Source organism: Lagopus muta, chromosome 9 (assembly GCF_023343835.1).
Source record: "Lagopus muta isolate bLagMut1 chromosome 9, bLagMut1 primary, whole genome shotgun sequence".
In the NCBI taxonomy this organism is placed as follows: Eukaryota; Metazoa; Chordata; class Aves; order Galliformes; family Phasianidae; genus Lagopus; species Lagopus muta.
Window position 1 is genome coordinate 17,234,067 of NC_064441.1, and position 21,084 is coordinate 17,255,150.

General features: G+C 37.1%; 1 protein-coding gene across 3 annotated transcripts in view; it reads left to right on the plus strand.

Annotated features, from left to right (window-relative positions):
* SPSB4 (splA/ryanodine receptor domain and SOCS box containing 4) overlaps positions 1–21,084 on the plus strand; it is a 169,069-nt gene that overhangs the window by 10,353 nt on the left and 137,632 nt on the right. Inside the window, exon 2 of one of the 3 annotated variants that reach the window (XM_048955303.1) lies at positions 10,631–10,743. The gene's annotated coding sequence lies outside the window, so the exon portion shown is untranslated. Of the gene's footprint in view, positions 1–10,630; positions 10,744–21,084 lie in introns of those variants that run through there. The other 2 variants (XM_048955305.1, XM_048955304.1) reach the window with 2 other exon arrangements.

Consider the following 21,084-nt stretch of genomic DNA (forward strand, 5'->3'; position numbering starts at 1 on the left):
CGGTCAAATTTAATTACTTTTTTTTTTTTAACCTTCTAGATCTGTGCAGTGTCACCTTAAAATTAGACTTCCTCTCTTTTAGGGAGCACATGATGCTTGTGCTTATACTTCCAGCAAAGAGTAGCCACTGCTTGCTTAACCTTTGCACTGGCATTTTCGGAGTTGTATGAGTGAGTTTGGTGTAACTGGAACATCCCAACTGGCGGCAGAGGCTGATGGGTGGAATATGTCCTAGTGAAAATGCCTCTTTGTTATATTCATATTCCTTTCTTCTTACTTCACCAAGAACTTAATTCATCATTTCTTTACCCTGTTTTACTCTGAAGTGAATGTAAAACTAAAGTCAGAACTGGGCTGGAAAAGTGAAACAGCAGGGCTGCAATGACAGAAGAAATGCTTTGAGATTTTCAATATTACTCTTTTTGGAGGTCTGCTTTCCCCTAACAACCATTTGAAAATGCCCTTTGGGGTAATGTGGCTGTGTTGCTACTGATTGACTGCAGCAGTAGTTTGATTAGAAAAAAAGTGTAATGATAACAAATATTGAACTGTGGAGAGGCAAGAAGGGTACCTTGGGAATCTTTGTTAGGTCTGCATTTATAAATTGTTTTGTGACTTAACTGGAAGGAGAAACAGCATGCTTGTAAAACTTACAAGAGACATTAAATTGAGAGTAACTATGCACCAGTGTCGAGCCATGCAGGGGTTAGAATATGGAAATAGGATAACAAAGTCGCACAAAACACACAAAACATGAAAATGTTGCCTGTGGGGGCTAGAAATCCTTAGTTCATTTCCCTCCATCGTACCCAAGTTAGTTGTAAAAATTAAACAAAACAGACCAGTATCTGTCACCTTTGCAGGCAAAACAAGTTGCCAGAAAGAAAAAGAAAGGAGAAGGAGGGAGTTTTCAACCTTGACTATCCTGACTGTGCGTGCAGAAGCATTGATTATAATGGTAATTGCTGTAGCCTACCTTTGCCTTTTCCCAGTACAGCTTATATTGTCAGAGAGGAGTACTGTATGCACTCCACTGGTAATGGTGTTGCTAACACAAAATACTCCTTTGGCAGAATTAAACAAAAACGCTGTCTTCCTACTGGCAAAACAACTATTGGACAAACCTTGTCTTGGTCAGTTTAGGTAATTATTTTTAAGTAATTTGAGTCACTGCTGTTTGTAACTAAGTATTATCCCTAAATTACAATATTATAAGTTTTTCTGGGCTGTGGAGAGAGAGGATTTCAGAAGCTGGTTCAGCATTTTGTTGTTGCTTGCTCTAGGTGCATCTCTGTTGCTAACTGATGTTCAGTTGTGTTAGCAGCTTCAAGTTAGAATGAAAGTGCATGTCTATATTTTAAGCTAAAGATGTGAATATGGTTCATTCTGGTTAGCAGATGTGCTCTCTTAGCCACCTACTGTAATACAAGTCAGTGTCCCTACCTTTTGGCTAAGGAAAGGTTGCAGCTGTTTGGACTAACAAGAGAAACTGTAAAGATGTCAGATGATAAACTAATACCCTGTTGAGTTTATTCTTATTCATAAGCTTAATGCCTTTGTTTTTAACATTTTTAACCCTTGGGAATTTCTGTGAACATGTTTCCTAAGCAAAGTATGAATTTGAATGTCACTTATTTCTGCAACTCAAAAGTCAGAGTAGCGTGATCTCGTAGTGGTTTCTGTGCAAGAAAATTCATTGTCTGTACCAATGTAAATTTGCAGGTTTTATAGCATTTTAAAATGTAAGTGGGGTCTGTAGACGTTTCTAAGCAAATTTTTATTCCTTGACTAAGTATGAACTTACTGTTAGAATGCATTGAATAGTAACATACACATGGTTTTATTACATCAAGACTTAATTGTAGTCAGTTGGACAGTAAATTACAAGTATAGAAATACTTAAACATTGAAAAGCTTCTAAGAATTCTGAATACTGACTGGGTTAAGTATTGTGTTTTCTGATTGAGATGATCACAATAATACAAATGCTAACATTGATGCTGATTAAGAAAAAAAAAAAAAGGAAATAATATTTGTAGAAAACGCTCTGAAAATCACAATTGCCTTAGTGGTTGTCTTCATGGCCATATGCATTCATTTTAAAGGATACCTAAGATCTCAGTAGCTTACAACAAAACTAGGAGGTGAAATAAATCAGTGCTTTGTCTGTACCTTAATTTCTTTAAAAACAGAAGTCTTAAAGACATGATATGCTCACGGTTTTCAAAGGGTGGGTAAAAGACTCTGATATGTTGGCTTCCAATCAAATCTTTATACTCTGTATTATCTGATAATTAATTCTTCTGTTCCCCATACCAAGCATAATTTGCAGATGGTAGAGTTACCGTTAGAGTCTGGGGCTGTTATCCTGTAATCTTGACATTCAGTGATTTGATCAAGCCCACCAAAATCGTGCCAGTATTGAAGGCGTGGGCAGTTGAGAAGCCAGGCAGTGGATGTGTCCCAGTCATCGTGTTTGGGACAGGGTTCTCCATGAGCAGCAATCCTGTTGCTCGTTTCCTGGAGTAATAGTGGCTGAAGAAATGCTTTAATAGGAAGAAAAAAAAAAAAAATCTTGTGCATGTGTATAGTTGTGCTTTATTTTCTCTGCCTTGGTTCAGGTGTTTGTAATAGAATAGTTTACGTTTAATAATGATAACAGCTAATGTCTCAAATGCTTTTCCTTCGTGAATAACAGCACTGGGACTATAAGAATAAGTACGTTGCTTTGATGTCCAGATGTAGCTGTGTCTACAAGGATTTTGCTTTAGAGCAGGAAAACCAGTTTCATCAAACAAGAGTTTTTACTTATCTGTCTTCAAAGGAGCTTAATTTCACAGTACTTCACTTACGTATCCACACTTACTGTCAGTGTTATTAGAGTAAATCTTACTAAGATAACTAGATAACTTTTTTTTGCTAATGATTTTGACTGTTTCCAAATTCTTCATTTGCCAGCCCTTCAGATGTGTATGGTGAGGTTTTCCCATTTTCTGATGCTTCATTTTTTTGTCTGTTTTTTTTCTGTTTTGGTCTCTTGCTAGGGAAACACTGTCTGCTAGTCCAAACAGTTCAGGATATTGTCTTTTGAGTTACTGCTATAGGGTTTTGAAACACTTGTGTTATAATGTTGCAAAGTATATTTGTAGATGTTTATTTAGTCTACTGTGACTTGTAATAATTATTGTTAGTGTAGCTAATTAGAATATGTGGTCCTTTATTAAGGACCAAAGCGTTAACTTCTGTGTTTTAAATTTTTAGGAAGACCTGTTTATGGTGATACTTGTTCATACAGAGCAGGTATGAGAGCGCTGTGCGAGCTGAGCTGACACATGGCTTGTTTCTGTTTGTGATTGAACCCAACTGCTGAGGTGAAGCAGTGCCCTAACACTTGGTGTGTTTAGCTGAAATTGAAGGAAGTGATTGCCTGCATCTTATCAGAGCATAGCAAACAGGTTAGGGAGAGATACATAAGGTAAACTTGAAACATGCCCAGACTCGGCCCCAGACTGCTTTTCAACTAAAAAGTCAGCAGGCAAGAACTGGCTCTCGGTTTTGCTTGGCAGAGGTGTGATGCTGGTGTCAAACAAGGTAGTGCTGGCAGAAAAAGGTGATAACGCAGGTGTCAAGGACTCTTGTTATGCCTTGTAGCAAAGCAGGACTGGACGCCGTCCTGTCCAGAGGTGATACTGGTAATAGGATCTCTAACCTTGAGGCTTAAAAAACCCTGAAGAAAGCTAAATGTGACTGTTCAGTCTTCAGTTGTATTTCCTGTGCTTTTCTGTCTGTGTTAAATGCTGTTCAATGAAGATTTTGTGCTGAGTTATGTGAGGCAATTTAATGATATTGAATAAAGTCAAATAAGAATCAGTGGGTTTGTTTGTTTGTTTGTTTGTTTTGTTTGTTTTGTGGAAAAAACTCTGAAAGATTTAGTAACAGTGTTTACAAATGGTAATTTATGTGCCTCCTTCACATTCCGCGTGCTCCTTTAAAACATGGCAAGTCTTTGCTGGAAGGGAGAAATTTGAATTCTCCTGAGTTTGGAAACAAGTTTACTCTCTTCTGTGATGGAGAACAAATTGCCACCAGTGGAAGGGAAAAATTAAAGCTAAGGTAATGAATAAAGCTTGGGATTTATTTTGCTCTGCTTCCTTTTGCTTTGACTGTTTGCCTTTTCTGCCTTCTTGTTGGTTTTGTTTTGATATAGTGGCACCAACAAAAAGGTCTGACTGCAATGGTTAATTCTGGTTTCTGATGGAGGAGAATTTCTGATTGCTGTACATAGTTTTTCTTTTCTCTTAACCCTTGACATCTGTATTACTGAATACTACTTATTTTTCATTATCTGTTTGCTTTTAAGACATAGCTGCTTAAAAATAAGTTGCTATCAATGCCTACTAATTAATTGTTGTTCAGTTGGCAGTGTAATAGCCTAGTTTTGAAGAGAAGAGGGAAAAATACAAAAGAGAAACAGGGAATTAAGAGTTAAGATTATGGTAAGGACAATGGATTTGAAAGCTGACCTACTGGCCTGCGAGCTTCTACTATCACATTCTTTGATAGAATTTCAATTTGTACTTTAACAGGGGCTTCTTATTCTGATTATCAATCTATATGGATCTTGATGAATACTCAAAAGCATATTTATAACTAACCTTTCTTTTCCTGTACTTTGCCTGTCAGTAGTACCACTGGGTTAGCTGAAAGTTGCTGGTGTTAGTTTATAGAATTAGTCCAGGTAGCATCGTGTCTGTCAGATTCTCTCACTTTGTTAGGCAAAAAAATAAGTAGATCAGTGACGGGGGAGAAATCTTGATCAAAGTATCTTTGGATAACCTCAGTATTGCAATGTAATACAAATTGAATGCTGTATTAATTAAAATTATACACTGTCACATTTCTTTCCTGGTATGCTGAAATACATTAATGTTCTTGGAAATTTCTGAAGTTTCTGTACATACTTTTTTTCTTAGGATAGATGCATTTTCACCAGCATTTCTGACTATACTAAGCCTGCTTCTTTTCACACAATTTGCTTCCATTGAGGACTTTCTTACTGGCTCTGCATGTTTGACAGGGTGCAGAAGCTGACCTTTGGATGAACTTCTTGTAATTTGCTTTTCCTATTTATTAATGATTTGAGATTTTGTAGAGAATCTCTAGCAGCAGAGCAGGAGATAAACAATAATTTATGCCCTCATTAAATCCTCAGTACTACATTTTCATTGAACTTTTCAGTAACTGGAAAGAACTAAGCCATTGTTCAATGTTTCTGTAATCAGAATTGTCCTTCTTAAGTAACCAAATGCCTACTGAATTTCTTAATGTGCTTTCAGTGAAAGGATTACATAGTGGCATTATTTGGAGTTGAGCATAGTAGCTAGCAAGCATGTTTGTTTTCCCCAAAATAGCTTTTTTCCTTCTAGACTGCTCTGATGGAAAGTAATTTGATTGTATGTTTAAACAGCCCAGCCAAAGATCTTTTTAATCACTTTTCAGCGCAGCTCATTCCTGCACCTCTGTTTCCTGTTGATAACCCACTATTTTGTCATTAACTTGAAAGTTCTGCATGTAAACCTCTATCAAAGCTTTTTAGAATACTGCATGAAGTTCTGGCACCCTCTGCTTCTCTGGCTCCCCCTCGCCCTGCCTCCCTTCTGAACACTTGGTAGTGTTTTGCTGATTTCTATGGTGGCTTTTAAATGCTGTTTTTCTTTTCCCTTGTTTGTTTTCCTCACTTTCCTGCCCTCCTGTTTTGTCCTACAACACGGCGGTGTTTTTATTTTTGAGCTTATGTATTTGAGCCTTTATTGATTTTTTTTTTTTAATTATTTAAACATTAATAAATTTATGGACATCACTTGTGAGTGTGGTTGATTGTCTGCTGTAAAATCATTGTTCAGGTAATATTATAAAGGTACTGAAATTGGTATTAAAATGTCTACTCATATCATCGCACACTTTTTAAAATGAAATTGCAGACACTGAGGAAGTTTGAATTCAAATGTGAAGTGACACGTACCTGTGTATTTAACATATGGTGGCAGCAGCTTTGCTTTTTCTGGCTGTGATCCAATGCTTGAGTCTCCTTTTCTGTTCCTTTGCTCATTGGAAGTTCCAGTCACTTAAGGTGGATCTAAAGAAAAGCTATTAGGAAATAGATGACAAAATAATGGTTAAAGAAATGTAGAGTGTATGAAATACAGTCTAAATTGGGTAGTTAACTGCTTTCTGATGCTCTATTTCTGGATCATCAGCATCATTCCAACAGGATTTTTTTGTTTCATTTTGAAAATGCTGTTTTGCTTTTTAAAAAGCGTTTTAACATTTTTTACTTTTTTTACATGAAGAAAAATATTTGTGTGAACACGTTTTGTGCAGTTGCTGTGTAATGTTGCCACATGATTGGTAAACGTGTCAAATTTTTTATAGTATCAAGAAAACTTCTAGGATTATGCTAATAACAGCTCTGTTTGCATGTAACTTTGTTCCCAATCAGAGCAGCATGATTGATCCTAAATAGTTTATAAATGCCTTCTATTTTTATGATTAGCTTTTTTCTCTGTAGAAATATAAGTAAAGCAGGCCCTTTTCAGGATATTGCATTCCTCTTTGCAGCAAAGCACTGTTAGTAAGATATACTCTATGCTTTTATTCTTTTTTGTTGTTTTTTTTTCTTCTCCCTCAGGGTCTGCCTTAAGTTGTGTTTGTCTTTGTATTCCTGAGGCAACACATTTCAGCTGCCTGAAGCACAAACACCTCAATCCCAATGTCAAATGGAATTTTTCTAGAAAGATCCACTGACAGAGTGAAAGGGAGTAAAGAAATCCATCAGCTTGCTAAAATGAGGGTTGAAAGGCCTGGAAATTTTAGCATTTAAAAAAGAAAATGTTGATATCCTGCCAGCCATCTACTTTCTGTGCTCAATGCTTGTGAGCTGCTAAGATATCAAATTAGGCTAGTTAGCCTCTTGAAGCTATCAGGGGGAAGCTGTCTTGTCTCCTTCGGCTCCCTGCTGACTCAGGAGAAAGGAACTAGCAGGCTGAGCTATGAAATGCATCTTTTAAGTGGACAACTTATTTACATCTATTTTTTTTCAACTCTCTTGCAAAGACTGAAAAATAAGTTTAAAGTTCTACATTTGAAGTAGTACTGAAGTAATTCTTCATACTATGTGTACTCTACTGCTAGAAAAAAAAAATACGAAAAAACAGTATCTTCCTTGAAGCCTTTTATGGCAGGATATACAGAGGAAGATGACCTGCACATTGGAACCTGTTAAACTTGACAATATCAATATTGAAACCACCAGGTACCCAAAGAACATGAGGCTCACATACAAATCACAACATTAGAAGCTGTTTGTTATTTTGACTTCCCTCTATTTAGTAAGAAACTATTTTAAAACATCTCTTAGCACTCATGAGAGCTGGAGACCCCACTTTAAAACCTGGGATTGTCATGTAAATGTTTCATGTCTGAAGCACACCCTTGTAGTAGGGTTTGCATATAGTGAGACCCACTATACTAATGCTGTTTTCTAACCTGGTAGGGAAGAAGTGAACTTGCATGTTGGGCTAAACTTTCTGTCTGTGCAACCAGAGTTTGGTTCCAGCTTTTTGATGCCTGCTCAGAAACAGTAGAAGAAACGAATGGCTGCTTTGAATTTCTAGTTTTGCAGACTGTTCCCCCAAGCTAAGGGGGACAAAGCACTTTTCTGCAAAGTGCTATGATCAGAGTCTCTAGGATCTAACTCAAGAAACAACCTTGTCCTCTGCCCAGCCAAAACTGGGCAAAGCGAGCGGGCAAATAGGCACTGTGGTCAAGTGCTGTGTGTTAGTGTATCACGTATGGTGTTGAGAGGAGGCAGACTGCAAGTCACAGTGATGCAATGTGAAACGTTCTTAGAGAAATTTCATACTGATCTGTTTATATTCCACCTCTTTTTTTTTTCCCTCCAGCAGAAGAAGTGTTTCAAGATACTGAGCTTGGGAATTCTATCCCCAAAATTAATGTATATGACATCAAGAAGCAATGGGCAAATTTTAATGATTATTTTCCTTTTTACTTCTCTAGGAAATATATTACTTTATTTTATATTTTCTTTAAAATTTAGGGACTACCACAGAGATGGCAAAGCCAAACAATAGTGCTTTATTTTAGTTATAATTCTTCTATGTGGTATCTCTTAGAAAATTACAGGGGCTGAAACAGTTTGTGGGAGAGCAGTAGGGCTGCATTCATTCAGAGTTCTGGGTTGTTATGCTTTTTAAAGTCAGTTCTTCAAAAAAAATTAAAACAGAAAAAATCTATCAAGAAGCAGCCTTTAAACAGAAAAATAAACTAATGATGAGAACCAAATTGAGTGCAATCCCATTATGTTACCAAGGTGACCTCTTGGCGTTGTTAGCAAAGATAATCTACTATCTTTGTTCGATAGTAAAACCCTTCAGGATATCAATTTACATTATTATTTTGGTAGTCTCTGTAAAAATCATTAAGAGAAAAAATGTAAGATGAGTTGCATACTGTGTTTGATCTTCTGTATAAGAGAGTAAAGGAGATGGATGGCTCTGATTTATGATTCCTTAGTTGAAGAATTCAGGATGCTGAGTAGGCAAAGCTGCCATTTCTCAGTGCTGAGTCATAGCTCGTTTTGTTCTGTTCTTTGGCCAGCCTAGTTATGGTTTGCCTGCAAAAGGGAAAGGTTTAAGATGAGTGCTGTGCTTTTGATGGGTGGGCATTGCTGTCACATTCTTGGGCTTTCATTTTCATGTTTCTTTAATCTCTTGTGTTTTGCATTGGAAGAATAAATGAAAGTTTCAATCATTTCTTACATAGCAAACATTTTTAACATCATATGCAAGACTTTTCCCATTTAGTCAGAACTGAACTGTTTTTCAAATGAGAGCAGCTATTGAGGACGCTCACAGGCAGTCCAAACCCAAGTTGCATGTGCAGCTTCTACTTGGGAGCTGCAGTAATTTCTGCTTCATGCAGAAAGCACTGTCCTCTCATCTACTTTCACAATAGAATTTCTCTGAAATGTGTTCTGCTAGTTTTTAGGGTGGAAAGCGTGTAGGAGAGTATGTAGCAGAAGTAAAATGAACTTTGATTTTAGTGATTAATGTTAGTATTACACTTCAAGGAAAACAAACATCTTAAATATTTGGTGTGACTATGGAATTAGGACAAGATTATTTTAGGACTAGTTTTATGTTATCTTGAATTCAGTGCTGAGAATTTTAAGGTCTTTTATTTGTATTCATTTCCTTTTGTTTCCCTTTGCACCCTTATTTCTGTTAAGCCTCGTAAGTCTATAATCTGTTGTGCCTTCACATCTGTCTAAACACAAATGGTATTTCTGATGTTTTTTGTATCCTGAGGGAATTCATAAACTTTGACCCTACAGTTGATATTAATGAGTCTGACTGGCCAAGATCTGTTTTGGACTATCTGTCCTTTAAATGGCTGCTTACAGTAGCCCTGATGTAGAGAGCTGATGCTATCTTAAATTGCAGGATTTAAGAAATAAGTGGTTTAAAGATTGATTTTCTTTGAAGTTAACAATAAAATGTCTGTCTACTGCACTGCTTCTTTGCATATGCCTATAAATGTCAAGACACAAATTTTCTTTTAAAACCAGTAGGGGCTTGAATCAGTTGAAATGTCTGCTTTCTTATGTTCCAGCCACTTCTAATGAAATGGCTTTAATATTTAAGTAACTGTTTTTATGAGCCTCTGTTAGGCTTTAATAGGTGTTCCTGGAGTGCAGCTGACTTGCTCTTTAATAGTTAGCTGAGAGGAAAAGCTTTTATTCTTTTCCAGCAGGACCCTGAGGGTGTCATTCAACACCCCAAGGGCAAGAGGCAGAGCCTAACTCTCACTCAGCATTAAGATGTAATGGTAAATCTGGATTTGAAGATTTAGCAGGTTAGATCTCAGCTGCACTCATTATCTACTTTTTTTAAATTCTACATGTTATATGTCCAGAACATAATCAATGCTATTTCCTACAGATAAATTTGAAAGTTAACTATTAATGCAAAGGAATTTCTCTTCGTGTTTTGGGCCAGGCTAAGTTTTGTGTGAAAGATGATTCTTGAGAAAGCATCTTCCTCTATATTAGAGACAACTTCATCGCTTCCCAAAAAAAATCACAAATGATTAGTTTTATATACACACACCCCGTAAGGCATGACGTCTTATGTCATAGTAGGTCTCACAGTGAGACTTACTGTCCTGCAATACTAATGCTGGTAGGCATCGTCTTCACAAGATTTTCATGTTAGATGGGAAAAACAAAACAACTGTCATTTCTACTAGTGTACTATTGAGTTGTGGATATTTTATAGTTGCATTCTCTCATATTTGTTGGTTGATTTGGGAAAGCTAGGAGACTTTTGTCTGTTTCAAGAAACAAACAAAACTTTACCACCAACAAAGAAAAACAAAGCAGCAATAATTTCTGCTTGCTGAGATGCTGAACCTTGTATTTTATGTTTGGGCTAATCACTTAAATCCAAGAAAGAGTGTATGTTTATATTCTACCCTAGAACGTAGGATCCCATTTGCTAATTAAATACTGTGTTTCAGTAAGAAACATTGAAACATGATTTCTTCCTAACAGATGTTATAGCTCCTGTCTGAAGAGATGCAATGCAACTGGGACTCAGACTGAAACATCACTGAAGGTGAGGCCTCCAAAATCTCACAAAGTATAAAATTGGAGCAACTGCCAAGGTTAGTCTGTATTGTATTGTACTTACGTTCAAAATGGAATTTGTGAAAAGCTTGCACGTACTGGAACCTTCTAATGCTATGATGCACAGTCGTGAGACAATTTCTTGTATATAGATTACTAGTATTAAAATTTATAAGCAATACTGGTTAGAGAAAAGTACATTCATTGGAAGAGTTTTTTAACGTGGAGAATAAGCTAGGTTAGCAAACGTTTGTAAAAACTGTAGATTTTGTGGGACTATAATGTTTGAAACAACTGTTTTACAGGAACAATAGATGTGTAATTCAGCTACCTGCAAAAAATACATAAACTTCATGCATTATTCCACGTTCCAAGGAAAATTCATGTAACTTTATAATTCAAGTTATTAAAAATACTTAGCATTTTAATTACTGCAATTTAATTTTTAAAAATCCAATCAGCAAAACAATGGTTCTTTTGTGAGGATAACTGATGTGTCTAAAACATTTCCTTAAAAATACCTTAAAAGTATGTTTAAAGCTAAGTCACTACTGAAGACCAAATTTGCTGAAAACAGGTAAAGTAAAAGTACTGTCTTTGGCTTAATATTTGGCAGAGAAAATACTATTGTGGGTTTTTTTAATAGAAATGCTTAAGCACATTAATTTTAGTTATAATAAAGTATCTGCAATATCTGCTGTCATATTTGTTTTCTAGACAGCTAAACAGTTCAGAACTTAAATCTGTACATATTTTTTTCCTCAATTTTCACTTTTTTTCCCCTTTGCTTTCAGCAACTACTGTTGTCAGTGACGTGCTTGTGATATTTTTGCTTTTGCACAGAAGTGTTGATAGGTTGTAAATACTGCTCTAGGGTTAATTTTCTGAAGTGATGTTTTGAATTGTAGCTATTTTAAGTCACTAGGCAGTATAAACCAGACAGACTAACAAAATGTGAAATATTATGGCTGCTGGGCATAGATTGAAGGCTAAATATAATTAAATTGAAACAACAGGATGAACAGCATCAAGCTCAAAATAGAATCCACATAACTTATAGTCTAGTTTGAAGCACTCAGTCTTACTTTTGCAGCTCTAGGACATCGAGCAATGGACATTTAGTGGTTATTATTTTCACTCTTACTAGAAAGAGGAATTTAGTAACAGAATTTATTGGGTTTTTTTAAATGTAAATTATATAGTTCAGTATAGAAGCTAATTACTGTGGAGCTTTACTTGCTAAACATGGGGTACAAGTATAGAATATTTGTGCTAAAGTCGTAGGGAGTAGCTTGTCCCTTTCAGTATAAATCTCTCTGGGAGAAGATCAGGAAAGTGAAGTAGAATTCTGTTTTGTGATGTAATTTCTCCAAATCATAAATCTTAGTGGCACAAGGAGACATGGCTGTGGGTTGTTTTTTTTTTGTTTGTTTGTTTAAACAAAGCATCTGTATGTGACTTCTCTGGGCCTTCATCTGACCTGGGTTTTTTCACTCAGTGGTATATGGCGTTCTTAGTAGTGGCAACCTGCTTGTATTTAAAGGGTATCTCAGCTATAGAGGAAATGATGGAGTACATAGTACCTGAATCTAGTCACTCTCTATTAATCAGAAATGTAGGAGATGGGGATAACTTATTGTTTTGCCCATTCTCACATGAAGACAGCTCTTCCCATTGTACTTCTGTCATCCTCACTGTAGTGCATTCTTGTGTTCTGAAAGAGGCATCTTACTGCTAGAGAACTACAAAAAAATGGGCCTCATCTATGGAGACTCCACGATTGCTGTCATACCAATGGAGGCTTGCCAGTGTGACTCTCATCTACAAGAAGGGTCGTAAGGAGGAGCTGGGGAACTACAGGCTCATCAGCCTGAGCTTGGTGCCAGGAAAAGTTATAGAGCAGATCATCTTGAGGGAGATCACATGGCACATGTGGGACAACTGGGAGATCAGGTCCAGCCTGCATGGATTCATGAAAGGCAAGTCTTGCTTGACCAACCTAATCTTCTATGATCTAGTGACCCACCTGGTAGATGACAGAAAGGCTGTTGACATAGTCTATGTAGACTTCAGCAAAGCATTCAACATTGTCTCCCAGAGAGACAATGCCCAGAGAGTGATGGGGTTAAATCCAAATGGCGATCAGTGATCAGAAGTGCTCCTCACAGGTTGGTATTGGGGCCTGACCTCTTCCATATCTTTATTGATGACCTGGATGAGGGCACTGAGTGCACCCTCAGTAAGTTTGCAGATGACACTAAGCTGGGAGGAAGTGTCAATCTGCCTGGGGGTAGGAAGGCCCTACAGAAGGACCTAGACAGGCTGGATCACTGGGCTGAGGCTAATGGGATGAAGTTCAACAAGACCAAGAGGTGAGTCCTGCACTTTGGCCACAGCAACCCCAGGCAATGCTACAAGCTTAATGCAGACTGGCTAGAAGACTGTGCAGAGGAAACAGAACAGTAGGTGTTGGTCGATGCTCAGCTGAAAAGGAGCCAGCAGTGTGCCCACGTGGTCAAGAAGGCCAGTGGCATCCTGGCTTGTATCAAAAATAGTGTTGCCAGCAGGAGGAGGGAAGTGATTGCCCCTTGTACTCAGCACTGGTGACTGAACTGTGTTCCATTTTGGGCCCCTCACTGCAAGAAATAGATTGAAGCCCTGAAGCATGTTCAGATGGGCAATGAAGCTGGTGAGGGGTCTAGAGAACAAGTCTTCTAAGGAGTGGATGAAGGAACTGAGGTTATTTAGGCTGGAAAAGAGGAGGCTCAGGGGAGACCTTACTGTTCTGTACAAGTACCTGAAAGGAGGTTGTGGCAAGGTGGGGTTCAGCCTCTTCTCCTGTATAACTAGCAATAGGACTAAAGGGAATGGCCTCAAGTTGCACCAGGGGAGATTCAGGCTGGACATTAGGAAAAACTTCTCTAAGAGAATGGTGAGGCAACTGGAACAGGCTGCCCAAGGAGGTGATGGAGTCACTGTCCCTGAAGGTGTTCAAGAAACTTTTAGATGTTGTTCTAAGGAACACAGTTTAGTGGTAAATATTGGTGATAGGTGGATGGTTGAACTTGGATGATCTTGTGGTCATTTCCAACCCAGTGATTCTATGTAATTGATTTGGAGAGAACAGTCATTAGTAGTGTTGGAGTTGCTCTACCAGAGAAGATGCTAATATCTTTACACTTAGGACTAATTTTGCTTTTCTTAACTAATGTGTATGTACCTTTAAAAAAAAAAAAGTTATTTCCTTCCAAATACCCAATATATATATGTATGTATATATAGTTTTTTTTCTAATAACAAAATTAGGCAATATATGAAGGCAAAAAGCAGTTTCTCTTGCACTGCTTGTGAGGTTAGGATACTTGCTGTTTTTAAGATGAGCCAGTATTGCACTGTAAATCAGAGATGATCAAAGGAGCGCTAACCTGGCTGTATGGGGACTGAAGAAAGCCTAACTGCATTTACACAGAGATTTGCTCTTTTTACTTTCCAATGGGGTGGTTGTACAGTGCTGTGATGTGTGCAGCCTTGTGTTGAAAGGATATTGTATCCAAGCATTTGTTGGGTTTCAGCTTCCTGCTGTCCCATTTGTCTCTGGTTCATCCCCCTTCTAGTCTGACTGTGTCTGTAGCTGTGAACCAAGTTCACAGATACTTATCACAGTGGCTTGGCTTTTGCAAAACTGTATGAGGAATTCAGGTTCTCCTTTACCTGTCCAAAAATGCATTTGCCTTTAACTAGTAGAAGGTATTTGAATATAAATACAAAGTAATTTGCCCACAATTCCAAAAAGTAAAAAGTCTGACGGTTTTTATGTAGGTAGGTATCAATATACAGGCATAAAGACACACACATACACTTAATCATTGCATTTTATGGACATTTGACTGTATTTGTGTGTATGTTTATGTTTGTATATATGTATTTCTAATTTGTAATTGTTTTTCTCTTATTACTGTAGAATTAATAAAAGGTAATTTGCCAGCTTCTTTAAAAAAGAAAACAGAAAACTCTGGAAAGCCGGAAAAATTTGTTTAGATTTCTGCTAGAATAAACATGTCAAGTTGAACATCCTAATATGGGCAATTTGGTTCAGCTCTGACATTTTTGCCTTTGGCAGTGATTAGAGAATTGTGGTTTATGTCACAACCAACCACCTACGCTGCCTAATTTGATCCTGAAATTTCCATAATCAACATGTTTTATTTTGTTTTGTCGTTGAAATTGAAACCTCTTTGCTTGTTTTTTAGCTAATTAATATTTTTGACTCTTCTAAAATGTTTATACTTAGCTTGAAGTAACGAGAAATTGGCCCTTCTGAGAGGCAAATGTAATTTACATTGAACTCTTTGAGATAATTGTTTTAAAAATCCTGCAGGCTCTATCCATAGTTCCTCTTCTCAATTGAAGACCTCTCCTGGAAATCTGTATTTTACTCACCATTCACAAACTCCTAAGAAAACCAGTATGTCATTCCCTATGAGGCATCAAGCTCTAAACAACGGTGCAGAGTGAAAGGATGAGAAACAATGAGCATAAATTTAAAGAAGGAAGGTTCAAAATGGATTCAGTGTTTTTATTTATGTATTTTTATTATTGTTGTTGATTTTTCTTTTATAACCTGAAAGACAGTGAAGCTATGGCACGGGTTGCTGACATTGTTTAATCCCCATCGTTTGAGGGTTTCTGGACCCAACCTGCTTTGAGCAGGAGTTTGGACCAGGAACTCCCCGAGGCCCCTTCCAGATTGATCATTCTGTAACAAGTCATTACATACATGCAAAATCAAACTTTTTTTTTAATTTGTAAGGTATGAATCACTTGGTCTGAAATTTAAAATTGTTGATAACAAAGCTGTGCCTGAGATATTTCAGTATAATGTGCAATTAAAACTGTACCTATTTATAAAATATATGAAATTTATAAAAAAGCAGGCACTTTCTTCCCTTCACAGCTGTTCTGGAAGCTTTTCTGCTTTTCCTATCTAAAGGCCTGTCACCTTCTTTCTTCTTTCTTCCTTTCTTCATCAGATGTGGAAGCATCCTTCTTGAAATTCGTTGTATTTGACAGCACACTGCAACTTAACGCTCCTTTCTCATTGTATGAGTATGCTAAAATATGCACTGTGGGATATGCTTGAGAAATTAAATTTCTGTTGAAGCTGTTTTTTTGTTTTTTTCTTTTTGTTCTGTGAATTTCTGTAAAAGCCTGCTTGACTTAAAAAAGAAAACAAAAAAGAAGCAAAATTTTAATAGCAGAGATTTGACAGCTGCTTGCAGGATACACTACTACTACATTTCTTGATTTAGGACCTACATGCATGCATTTACATGCATTTTTAAGGAATGTTCTTTAGTCTAGTCTCCTTTAGGGCTAAACTAGATGAATGGGGATGGATTTAGGTATGTACAGAGCACTTAACTTGATGTGTAATGTCTATACCATAGGTGTCCAACCTTTTGGTTTGCCTGGGCCAGATTGAGTAAAGAGATATCCTCTTGGGCTGCAAATGCAGAAGTGGTAAGACCTAAGTCACACAAAGTAATGCCTCCTATTTATCTAGTTTCCATGGAAACTAGAACCAATACAAAGAGCACAATAGCACTGTTTGATGGAGTGCGTTCTCAGCTCCAAAGCACTACTTTTCAAAATAGTCGCCATCATTAGCTATGCATTTTTGCCAGCAATTAACAAGAACCTGCGTGCCATGCTCAGTAAAAATGTGCACCAGCAGAGGTGACACTGTTGCCAATGCTGAAACGCACCACCCACTGCCTCACTGTGTTCATATCCACTGTTTGGTCTTCAGAAACATTCAGCAACCATCCATGTATGTCAATGGATGCTATTTTTTCTGCACAGAGGAATTTACTTCCACACCTTTGCTTAATGCACACTTCCATGTCAGATGCCATTCTGTCAAAGTACTCCTCTACTGCCATCTGTTACACAGCAACAAAATGTTAAGGAATATCATTGGGAAGGTTCAGCCTCTACTGTTGTCCCTCCAACATCAGCCTCTGATGACATGGGCCAATGTAATAAAACAGGAGGCATTGCTTTCTGAGCAGTCCATTAACTGCAACTCTGGGCAGACTTCAAAACATAGTATTGGAAGGATAGGGGAAATGTGCCCTGCAAAAATGTTATATTACTTTTATAGCTGCATGTAATTCCTTAGCATTATAAAAGTGGACAGAGACAACATTTCAAGTTCTTTTTAACTTGAATGCACGTTACTATATATGCGGACCAACTGATAACAAAACAGTAGCCAGTTTGCCTCTGTTAGTGAAATGTGCAGCTGTAATGTAAGAACTATTGAAATCAGGGAGAAGGATGAGAAATTGTGTGAGAGGATGATTACAGAACAGAAAAGGAAGCAATGTGAAACTGAAGGAAAGTCATCTCTTTACTAGAAAGGATGTGGTCTCACTACTGTAGAAGGGTTTAATTTTAATTCTCAGAGATTTGCACTTCTTGTCTTCCTTGGAAATGAATCCCGCTCTGTTCATGGAGACTCTTTTTTCTTCCTCTTGAGTTCCATTCAATCTTTGTTAGTCTGAGTTTTCCTCTTCCCCAGATGATTATACTTTTTAATGTAATTGCTGTATTATTTCTTTTTGAAATCTGGCTTATGATTTAAATTACAAAAGAAAAGCTCAGAGAGATTTCCCTGAGCTTTAAACTTCAACTGACAAAGACAAAAAAATGCAGCCACACCATTTTCTCTCTCGTGATGTAATCAAGTTTTTTGAGTTTTAAACAAATTGAATCTTACATTCCTTTAAAAATTTAAATAAATGAAGAAGATCCCCATTTTGCACTAACACCTTTTAAAAAGTGTGGTAATGATATCAAAACAGGCTTAAACTCAACCTGTGGCATTCTCAGCTCTCACTCCTGGGTACAGGAATGTAGTAATGAATGTATAAATGTGTGTGGGAGTCTGTCTATACATATATATTTACAAAGTATGAATATATACTGATTACATGTATCTTTCCCCTGGAAGAGTAATCACAAAAATAAAAATAATAATAAAAAAAAGAGAAAAACTTGTAAACAAGAATTTTCCAACAGACAACACAAAACTAAGTATCCAAATTAAAAAAAATGACCAATTAACAAAAAATTTAAAAATTGTGTTTCTCAGTGCTGGTTTTTGACCTGAAGCAGCCTCAGTGGTAGTGAGAAGACTCTGTGAATGCTCGTCCTCTGGCTTTGTGAATGCTTGCTGCACAGTAAATAATACTGGAGAAAAGCTATCCCTTTGTCTCTGCATTTTTTTTTCTTAGTTTTATGTTAGTGTTACACTTTTAGATACTCTCAAACTCCAGGTTCATCCTGAAATCTAGTTTACTGTTGCTCCTTGAATGCCCTCCAAACAGTGTTAGCATCCCCAGGTAGAGTCTGTTCTGTGAGCTACGTATGCCTTCAATTATTTTTACATGAATTAAGACAATTAAGGCATTGATTTATACTGTTTTGAGAAAATCCTGCCCTTCCTCTCATATGTGTGTATAAAGATACTCTGCACTCTCTAATTGCTGAGCATACCCAGACCCATATGGATCAGGGTCAGTTACATTGCTCAAACCAGCTACAGAAAACTTCATTAGCAAAAAGAAATGTGAAGGCCACGTGCACAGTTACACAACAGAGCTTTTCTCAGGGAAGCAGGCTGACGTTGGTTGTTGTGACTGTTGTGATATGTTCTGATGCTGACCCTCAATTATGAACTAATTGATTTGCTCTCACAGCACAGTAATTATTCCCAAATGTAAGTTTACTTCTGTTTTCCCATAATAGAGTGTTTACATGGATTGTTGGGAAAGAGAGGCTCTTGCACTATTGCTGAAAAAGTCTTGAAATAGGCAGTTTCTACATGTGTAATACATAGTGTGTATTAATGCTGTACATAAAGAGCTAGTGAGACTCACTGAAATGAACTGTGAACTTCAGTTTTGAAAAAAGCAAGTATTTCAAGGGATTGGATCTGTTGGAAACATTAACTGTACCACACAGTAAATTAATTAAAATAAAGCAATGTCAGTAGTATGGGAAGGGAAAGTACATATTGGCAGAAATAGAGTTCAGACCCTCTTATTTCTTAAAATATGCAAAAATATGCAACTTATTATTACATGTATCCGAGCTTGACATCTCAGTGTCTTTGCACTTGGATGGGACCTATTCTTGCACTGCAAAGATGTGAAGGTCTGTATATAGTGTTTGTGTAAAACATAAAGCTGTTTTAATAGAAATGTAGAAAGCAGTTCTCTCTGAATTGTTTTCCAGTGTCTGGAAAGAATAGATCTAGTTTCTATCGCTAATGCTGTTGTCTGTGTTTACCTGAACATGTCAGATCTTGTGATTTGTGTTTTGTTATAGCTTCTAGGGTAGAGAATCACACTGTTCCCTCTGTTTTACAATGGTGAGCACTTTTGTAACAGCCTTTCTTTCTTATCCTTTTTTTTTTTTTTTTTTTTTTTTTGCATTTCTTTGGCTGAAGTTTGTTTTCCATAATCTTTAATATCAAAGAATGCATTTTATAGATAATTGGTTATGTGAAGCCCAACTGAAAATGTGTACAGAAGTTTTATGACCACTGCATCACCTCTGCCTTTCTTTTAAGAGATCTTTTTGGTCTTTAGAAGAAGATCAGCCCTTCTGATCTGTTTGCAGACCACCTATGGAGTCTCTTTATATATGGCTGCGCCTCCTAGATATACTAGGTCCAGGATTTTTGTGCCTGGCAGGTGGATTGATGTACAGTGTTTGTGCTTTGTCTCTTGTGGGAGAACATTCTTTATGTTCACATTTAACTTGTCAGTAGTGATCAGACATCTTGTGGGATCTCAGCTATGCCTTTCATATTCTGTCACTGCTGTGAACAAGACTGCATAGCAGCGTGCAGAAAAAAAAATGGAGGATGACTTGATGGAACTTGATTCAAACACAACTGATGCTGCGTTTTCCTTGTAAATTTCCTTGAACAGTCCACAATTCTTTCGGAATCGTGGAAAGCAACACCAAGTGTGCCTGAAGAACGCAAAAAGAAAATAAGTTACGAATACTGAGAAAAAAAGAGAAAAAAATTGCAAAAAGGAAACTTTCTTCTATACTGCTTCTTCTAAGTGGTTTATCTCTATGCTATTTGATGTAATTTTAGCACTGGATGAGGTGACGTTTCTAGCAAACTGCTTCACTATTTTGTTTTCATCTTTTTCATGTCTGATTGACAGTCCCAACTAGAAATAACAATGAAAAATTCATGAGGTCAATCCCCAAGTGATTCAGAAAGGACTTTCATGGGATTAGATGGTGGCAGTTAAATTTCCTGGGGCACAAGTGTGTTTTGGAGAAAGGGGTAAAAGTGCATTATTCTCAAAATAATCCTGACTGAAATATGAAGGATAATTTTGGGTGAATAATTAGAAAAAATGTCCCAAAACTGTTTTTAATGGTATAGCATAAAAAGCTGTATTAATAGAGACAAAATATGTTTGCTTTCTCTACAGATAAGTGAACGATGTATCTTCTCTTACTTACACAGGATGACAACTTGCATTTTTTGCTCCCTTTAGTGAGAATGACCTGATAACTTGGTGTCATTGAGTGTGGAGAGTACAGAACTGTTAACTAAGTCTTAAGATGTTTTTGTGTTGTGATATGACAGTTCATTCTTGTATTTTCCTTTTTCTCCCTCTATAGGTAACAGCATTTTCTTTCTCTTTTTTGTTTTTATTTAACAATTGGCAAGGAAATATCAGAATAATGTGTGACTGATGTTAATTTGTATTTGTGATCTGCACCACCAGGAGATAAAGCCCTTTGTTCCTATACTGCGAAGTATGCAGATGTATAGTTGCAGAAAAATGAGGCTGCATTCTCTTCCTGCCTATAATTCATTGTTATGTGCTGCAATCAAGTACTGGGCTTGAACTAGCAGGAGGTAAACGCGTTTCAGGAAATCAAATTTCTGTGATGATCTGCTGGTGCTTTTAGAGGAGCATTTCAATGAAGAATTTGGCAATGGAAATTCAGCTGTTATGATGTCACATACCTGAAGAAAAGCTGGTTTGTGGGCTCCAGGAATAACACAGTCTTTCTCATGACGCATGGGAAAATGGTTCTGTTTTCAGATATTGAGAGAGGAGCAGCACAAAAAGATGTATGCCCAAGGGATCTGTCCAGGATCCTTAGTGTGGCAATGGTTGTTGGGTATTGAGTCATCACTGCATCATTTGGGCTTCTCTTGGATGGTGGTAATTAACTGAGCTTTGGCAGGTCTTTTATGTTCCTGAGATGTCAACAAGTATGGTGTGTGATTTGTCTTATATATCCTGCTTAAATCTCGAGTTGTCCATTTTCTT